We start from the raw sequence: 9,269 nt of genomic DNA on the forward strand, positions 1-9,269 counted from the left end.
GGATGGATGGATGGATGGATGGATGGATGGATGGATGGATGGATGGATGGACAGCAAACAGTAAATCTTATAATGTCACAGTATTACAAATATAAACAAAATTCCCAAAACAGCCTCGTCTGCACTTTTTTGGGGGGATGTCAGAAAGAGAACACCACAGCAACAAGAGAGCAGTGTATACAGACAGGTAAGCTACACGTTCCACATTATTATTTTTTTTATTTCTGTTTACAAATACAGCACAAAAATATAGTGATGTTTGCTGGCGCGCGTGCACCTTTATCTCCGTGAGCCAGCAATGCCATCCAGAGCGGTTCAACAACAACAGATAACAGCCCTGCCTACTCAAATCAGTCCAATGCGAGGTGTTTGAATGATTATTTTTTTACACCCACGACACCACCGCTGGGAATAAAGGAGGCGTTTACCGCGTGGAAACCTGGCTGCGACTTTTCGGTCGGGTGTGTGCGTGGGTTTCCAGGCTGATTGTTTGAGCGCGCAGCTCGTTAGGAGAATCGGGTTATGTAAGCGGGCGTCTGGTTTCTCCGGGATAGAGAGAAAGGGAGAGGGAGAGAAAGAGAGGCCTTGCTTTCTTTGATGTCAGACTGCAGGAAACCCTCCCGAGACCGCCGGTGCTTGTCACTGTCTGTGTGTTTTAGTTTAATTTGTATGGCGTGTGAAGAAATCCACACGCATGTCTGTGCAGGAGTGAATGAGTGTGGGTGAATCTGCGCACTTCTGAGACTGGTTAATGACTGAAATGATGGGTTTCACCCTGTCTGCCTTCCATCACGTGGTAACAACGATGTGAAGCGGCCTCAATTCACACAAATCTTAACTGTATTATTTTACACCTTCATTAGTCACCTTTTTCAAGTAACTGAATGGTTTTAGCTTCATGCTTATAATGACCCTGCCACATTTAACTCACAAAAAGAGATAGGGGTCAAAGATGAGACGATGAAGTTTAGGCTATATAAAATAAAGTCATTCAGTGTAACATATATTTATATAAAATGGCACCATACTTATTCTGACCACTATAAAGGAATATTAGAATATGCTAAACTATACATATTCAGTCGGTGTGTCTAAAATGGCAATGCCTGAATTTATAGTATTTGAAAAAAAAAGGAGGTGAGAAGTACCCAAATGACTTCTGGCAATAATTAAATCTCTGCATCAATGGACACTTTAGTATCCCATGAGGTCATGGAGAGAAATTATGAATGGGAGTGAAGCCACGCAAATAACTAGGTCATGTGCTAATGACAACATGGCTGATGTAGTGCGACTTCCATTCACACTACTCATATTATAGAACACACCAATGGTCATGTAGTAAATTCAGATCTAAATGTAATACCTATGCAGGAGTAGTATGCAGTTTCAGAAAAAAAATGAGTCAAAACAAGACAAAAGGATATCTTACTGCTGATAAATGATTTTATTTTTGATTAACCATCTTTATAGAATCATAGAATAGTACAAAAACAAAAGGCATACTATGACTTCTTTAATACCAGGTGGAAAGAGGGTTATAGGATAAAGATTTTTTTAAAGTAATGCAAATTTAAAGGCACAGTCCACAATTTTGACCACTAGGGGGCATGTATTCACAACAAACAAAGGAGTTTGATGATAGGATGACTGAGTGCGGTGTTTCCTCTAGGATTTTTTCCAGCTACCAACTACCTGTGGCGTTATTTCAATGACAAATGTCGTGAGCGCAGTATTAGAAGTCGAGATCGCATTTATGAAATAGCCTACGAGCATGCAGATCTCTTTGCTTGCGCGCCGATTTTTTCTGCTCGTGCACAAAACTTCTTTCATGCCCCCTCAAATATAAGCCGCTTTAAGAGCGTGCAGATCTTCTTGTGCGCTCTCAATTAACACTGCTGAGGTGCAATTTAGTGCTTTTATGTAACGAGTATGTCTTCAGCATTTATTAGATTTGCTAGGAATATTTATGAATGCCTCCGGTATTAATGCGTCCTGAAATAAAGTAAAACGGCTATACGTCGTGTTTGCTGGCCTCACGCATAATGCGCCTCCCAGTCAGTCAGTCAGCACATACTACGGTTACAGAAAAGTTTGCACTGTTATAATTCACTTACCTTTTAATACGTTTTGGTGCGATTATCACCCGCTATTAAAAAAATACAATGTTTTGAATGAGAAGCTGTAATGTAGCCGTGGCGGGATGAATCTTGGCATGGCGGCCCGCCATGGAAGAATGAAAGTAGCGGAAATCATGGAGTGTGTAATCATGGGAGTCGTAAGCTGAACTATTCATCATTTATTATCATGGTAGTATGAAGCAGAGTAAGGCCATATCCACTTTAATACGTTTTTGTTTAAAAACACATTTTTCCCTCAGTTTTGGCCTTCTGCCCACACTGAGACGGCATTTTTAGGAAACGAAAATGTTTCTTTCGAAAACAATGATGCATTTAGTCATGACCAATTCAGCTAACATGGTGGATGACACTGCAAAGCAGATGTTTTGGATGCTGTCCATTTTGACAGAGATCAATGTCAGTTTGTAAATGCTCCGTATTGACACTCTTCATTGGACACAGAATGTTTTTTAGCAGCGGAAGCAGACCACGGACGTGCATTTTATTGCGACATTTCAAAGAGATAGAAAGTAAATAAACGGCAAGCAGATATAAGCCAGGTAAAAAGCTTTTTATGTCTGTGCGCATGAACAAAGGTGTTTTGTTTTTCAGTCCTTTTAGTGGATGACGGAAAGAATTGTAAAAGATAGTGGACATGGACTATTCTTAGACAAAAACTTTGTTTTTAAATTTGTCCCAATTAGCCCAAAGGCAGAGTCTGGCGCAGCCTTCACGCAGTCACATAGCCCTTGCCGTGGCTGACGTCGACGCTGATGAGCACCTCTCAAAAAAATGTAACTACACGTCACAACGACGCGTAGCGCAAGCTCTAAAATTGGTAACTGTGACGAGTGTGGGCAGTGCTGAGAGCCGCGAGCCAGATGAAGCGAGTGTTTACAAATGTCGTGTCGCGTGAAGTAGCTCTAGATGGAGACTTTTGTTTTGTGTTTACCTTATTATTAAAGTTGTTGCACATCCGCCAGTTCCCACCTCTGAATGAGTGAGTTTTAGCTACTTGTACATTAGGGTAGCGTTCAGAAAAAACAAAACACCCTCGAAGAAACTCGACATAGAGGAGCATAAAAACCTACTGCCAGCTAGTGATTCAGAAGTGTTATTGCAGAGCAACACAAACAGCATGCAGAAGTATAAACGCACAACTATGCACAAGGCATGCACCATGGGTCACGGTGATCACAAGACGCAGAAGCATATATCAGCCTTAAGACTGCAATGTGAAAGTGAAATGAGAGCAATGCTGAAGCATTTGAGAGATGAGTGTGATGCAGCACAAAATCTATTACCTGTTTACTATAAATCCAAACTGGAAATCGGGCATTTGTGATGTCATTAGCATGAACACACACCACATGCTCCACCTCACAAGCTAAAGGTCCCGTGAAGTGCTTTGAAATGTGCATTTTTATTCAATGTTTGACAATCTCAACTGAAACACGAAAAGAGGGTTGGACATACTATAGCACCTCCCTTTTTTAAAAACAGCCAATAGCGTTTTGTTTTTGTCACAGCTCTGCCAGTGAGAGGGGTTGAGCTCAAGAGGATGAAATGGAAAGCACTGAGAAGCGTCTTGAAGGGGGCGGGGCATGTCAAACACTAGAGAGCATTTGATTGGTTATAGTTTGATGATAAACTGAAGTATGAGGTGACGTGAATAAAACCATTCAATCATGTAGATGGAAGTGACAAACTGCAAGCTTTACATGTTTATATCTGTGTTATATCTTCTAAATGCAAATTTTGTTCCTGTTCTGGAGCACACTAGCTTATAAATATCTTAAAGTTGCCATATACAGTATTTACACACATTTTTACTACTAAAATTCCATGACTTTTCCAAGACTTTTCCGGAACTTTCAAGTACATTTTCATGACGTAATGTTTCATGTAATGTCTACATATACAGTACATGATAAATAATAAGAAAAACAATGACGTTCAAATTTATAACAGCATATCATAGAACATGCAACAATCTATTTTGTTTAAATTGATTTTATATCTATGTAAAATTTATTTTGATAAAGCTTACACATAATGTGATAGTGATAAAGCACTAACAATGTGAGAGTTTTTGGCCAAGGACAGAAAAGAAGTAAAGACAATTAACCTATATTCAAGTTAGGGCTGCACAATATATTGTGTCAGCAATGTAATCGATATCGCAGTGTGTGCATCAGCAATAGTCACATCGCAGGATATGCAATGTTAAATTGGGATTATAGTTTAATATAGTTTAATCATAATGGAGTAAAAGTCTATCATCTGCATGCATTTTTAAAGAGATAGTTCACCCAAAAATGACTTACCATTTTCATTACACCCTTCACTTGTTTCAAACATTTATGAGTTTTCTTATCTTTCCGAAATGAAAATAAAAAGATTATAATTTAATAACTCATATAGTATTGAAACAAGTGAAGTGTGAGTAAATAGTGAGTACATTTTAATCTTTGAGTAAACTGTGCCTTTAAGGTCTGTGACGGTGTGAACATTTTATTATTTCACATTTTAAAACATCCAAAATGTTTTGAAACTTTACAAAAGAAATGTTTTGTAACTTTAATAAAGATGAAATAATATACAATGAAGACTATGCAGTGTTGATTATTCAATATTTGTCCCTGAATAGTGAATCCCTAAAAACTATAATTCACTTTTATCTTTACTATATTTTATTTATCTATGCTTGCCATTTATTTGTTATATATTATTCGAGATTTACTACTCTTCAAAATCCCCTCAATCAACCCAAATAAACCTGTTAAATCATCACCTGTCAAAGTGTATTCACATTGCAATATATATCACAGAAATACAAAATATGGTAATGTCAGATTTTTCCAATATGGCACAGCCATATACAGATATTCATTAAACTAATTTCCATGACTTTTCCAAAACTTTGTGCGTTTTTCTGTTTATCCAAAACTTTTCCAGGCCTGGAAACTGCCATGTCAAAATTCAATGACTTTTCCAGGTTTTCCATGACCGTGTGAACCCTGCATAAACTGCATTGGTTTAGCAAGTTAAATTGTTAGAGATGTATGGTGTTGTATTTTGAAGCTAGTCAAAGAAAACAGCCAGGAATTAATATCAATCTCTGCATGAACAGATGACAGTTGAGGTGAGTGATTTGACACGATTCTATATGTGTTTGTTGAAACATATGCATCATATTTCACAATAAATTAATAAAAGATGTAATTAAACATACCGTATGCTTCTCAGAGTAAAGATGAATGAATATATAATCTGCAAATCTCGCATTTTTGTCCTGAGGCCAGTTTGAACGTGCCTCGTGCTGTCGTTGCCCAGTAACGCACAGTAAACAAACTGGCGATCGCGTTTTCAAAATAAAAGTCCCACATACACAGTACGTGAAATATACTGTTACAAATAACTAAGGGAAAGAAATTATCATTGTTGTCTTAATAGAAAACGTTGTTGCTTATCAAACGCAGCATAAGGCGTGCATATTAATGATCTCAGAGCTTGATGACAAGGCTGTTTGTCAGGTCCAGATCAAGCAGCAACCACCCGCTCTCCCTCCTTAAGCAAATCCCGAAATAACTGAAACTGTACTTCATCGAAATTCCGCTAGGCCTGGCTCCATAATAGAGTAAAATTCCAATGACCCTAGTTTTAAATTGGCCAACCTTACAGCAAAAAAAAAGGTGTTTACAGCCTGGTACAAAGAACAATTTTGGTTCATATAGCTAATATTAACCTTTATGACAACTGTGAGGGGGTAAACATTTTTTTATAACTCATCCGTTTCCGGCTATATTAAGTCTGCATAATTAAGGGCGTGGCCACTTGAGTGACAGCTAGGTCTCGCTGGTCACCGTCACTTCACCTCAGCTGCTTCCGGCTGATTAGCCGCTGAACTCGGCATATACATCGTATTTATTTTATGTGGCTTTACAATCAGTTGCTTTTTGGAATTATTTCTTATAATTATCAGATGATATAGCATGCTGTGTGCACTCAATTGTGCTCACAAACCTTTCAAGTGGCCTCCATTTCCCAGGTGAGTGAAATTATATACTTATACCATCTCTATAAAAGTTTTTGTTTTATTTAAGATTATTTATCATTTATAACGTTCTTTAGATCTGTAATGCACTCCAGAATCTGAAAGATTGACTAGCTGTAGGCTATAGAACAGTCATCTGAAATGTTGTCATATAGTGTTATGCCTGGATTCCATAAATAGCCTTGCATTTACTAACACAGACTATATTTAAAGTGTTTGGAAGTAATTCACGTTTTCGTTGTAGAAAAACATCTCAAGAACAATGTTTAGTGGCTCAATGTATTACTACAGTATTTTTCAAAGTCTAAACACTTTATTGACATAGTTTACAACCAAGCACATGTGGTCAGAACACAAACGTTGCAGGTAGTGAAGTTTTAACCGTTTCTCCCAAAGAAAAGCCTGTCGAAACAAAATGTTAGCAGGCGTCTGTAGCTCCGCTCACGCTCCACCTCTTTGCCCTTGTTTGGTATCCCCCGGTCGGTACGATGAAGCTCAAACAAAACGGCGACGGTTGGCCATGCCTACTGGTAGCTTCTTTTGAGTTCTTCAGAAACCTTTAGGTGTCGTCACGGATACTACGTGCATATTTTTTACAGTCTATGGTCCAGATGAACGACCCAAACATACAAATGCGGAGGGCATGGCTTGTGAGTCTCGTCACAGTTTGTTTTGTCTTCTGAGTGGGCTCATGGAATTTACATGAGAACGAGGAAACAGTGGTGTCTGAGGCTGACAGTATGCCTATTTCCATAAGCTGATCTATTTTTATTCTACTATGCTTTGTTATACCTAGATTTTCATTATAGGCCACATTTAAAAACTAAAAATACTCATACTAGCATCTAAAAAACTTAATTTTTATTTCATGGACCCTTAAAACTGCTTATTTCTCTGGATTTGAACATTCTACCAAACATTTGGGATAATAAAAGTACATAAAATAATACTGCTGTCATGGTTTTTAGATATACTAATGAAAACATGGTACTTTTTCCCTTTAACATAAAGTAAAACTCTCATAATTAATACAGTGCAATATAATCTGCATACATCAGCGTTTTGTATTTAATATAATAAAAGTAAGACACTGTCATTGTGATTTCAGCGTCCAAATATGTTGAGGTTGGCGGATCTGAGAGCTTGGGCCTGATCATGTCTTCATGCATCAGCGCTTCATCACAATATGTCCACTGATCTGTCATCTGTTTGCTTTGCTCCCTGCTGGCATCGTCTCCATTATCAGGTTTAACTATCTTACATCAATCTTTCATGTTACATCAGTCTGTCTGTGACGCTCCACTGATTCTGATGTGGCCGTCGCACAACTCTACAGCCTGTGTGTCCCATAAATTCATGATGTAGGAAAACTTTGTAAAGGCCTTCAGGACATTCATGACTAAATGACTATTATATCTTTACTGTATTTTTATGCAGACTAATTTCTGTTTATCTACAGTCCAATCTCTATACAATAATAATAATAATAATAATAAGTATATATTAACTTAAAACAATTTATATAAACACATTCATTCATTTCATTTTCCTTCAGTTTAGTCCCTCTATTCATCCTGGGTCGCCACAGCGGAATGAACCGCCAATTTATCCAGCATTTGTTTTACATAGCGAACGCCCTTCCTGCTGCAGTCCCGTACTGGGAAACACCCATACACACTCATTTACACAAGCACGATGTTTATGACGGCAGGCCAGAAAGACCGTCAGGCCACAAGGAAATGTCCCAGTGCTCCCTACGGCCAGTCTGCCCGTGTCGATAGACTTGAGACGCAGAGAAGAGTTGACCACAATGAGAGGGTTGAAGTCCAGCAAAGAACCGTTTAAGAAAGCAGGTAAGATAAAAACAGTGGCCAAAAAATATAATAAACATTTAAATAACAGGGTGAAAACGTAGTAAAATCTGAAAACATGGTACAAATCTGACAAGGGCTTTTCTTTTTCTCGGCTGCTTTTTAAAACTGTCGGTTGGGTTTAGGGAAGAAGGGTGGGTCAGTCGATTGTTCAGTCAGTCGACAGCGGCCTCTAGTGGATTTACACAAGAACATCAGGCGACATTCGCGAGAGAAATTTGAGATCTCAAAAAGCATACACAGTGGCCTCTGGTGGATTCACGAAAACAAAAACTGTAAAAAACGTAGCTCCTAGGACATATTTAGTGCTCTCCAGAAATGCATATAGGGGTGTTATATAAATTATAACTCAATCTAATGGAATAATGGTCATTTAAAGGATATTATTTTTGTCTAGTTTATTTTTATATTTTCAAGTTCATTCATATTATTATTAACTGTTCAAACTATTTTCAATATTTGAATTTTTAAATGTCTCTAGGAAAAACAAATCATTAATTGTTTTATGTACACCTATCCCTATATGTAATCAGTCCAATCTTTTCTTTATATTAAAAGATTGTCCAATATTTTTATATATTATATAAGTTAATTACGAATCAATATTCTAAACGAGACACATGAAATATAAACTATTTTAATTGAAATAAAATATATAATTATAAATAAATATAAACAAATATAAAAAAAAATTCATGTTAAACTGAATGATTTTGTATTTTAGTTTTTTTGTCTATTTAATTATTATTATATTTAATATTATTTTAGTTTCAGTTGCATTTTTAACACAATGATTGTGAATATATAATAATAAAATAATAGTAACGAAGATTATAATTATAAAATCATTATGTTATCATTACATTATCTCTCTCTCTCTCTGTATATATATATATATATATATATATATATATATATATATATATATATATATATATATATATATATATATATATATATATATATATATATATATATATATATGGAGATGAGTTATTAAAACTATTATGTTTAGAAATGTGTTGAAAAAAAATCTTCTCTTCTTTAAACAGAAATTGGGGAAAAATATAGAGGGGGCTAATAATTCAGGTGGGCTAATAATTCTGACTGTATGATGCAGTGCTTTTCTGTACACTGATCTCGATTTGTCTCCAGTCTATCCAAGCTCTCAGTAAAGCTGAATCAGAGCTGATCTGAAGTCAGTTCATGCTTCAGCAGCTC

This window comes from Danio aesculapii, chromosome 15 (genome assembly GCF_903798145.1).
Source record: "Danio aesculapii chromosome 15, fDanAes4.1, whole genome shotgun sequence".
Lineage (NCBI taxonomy): Eukaryota > Metazoa > Chordata > Actinopteri > Cypriniformes > Danionidae > Danio > Danio aesculapii.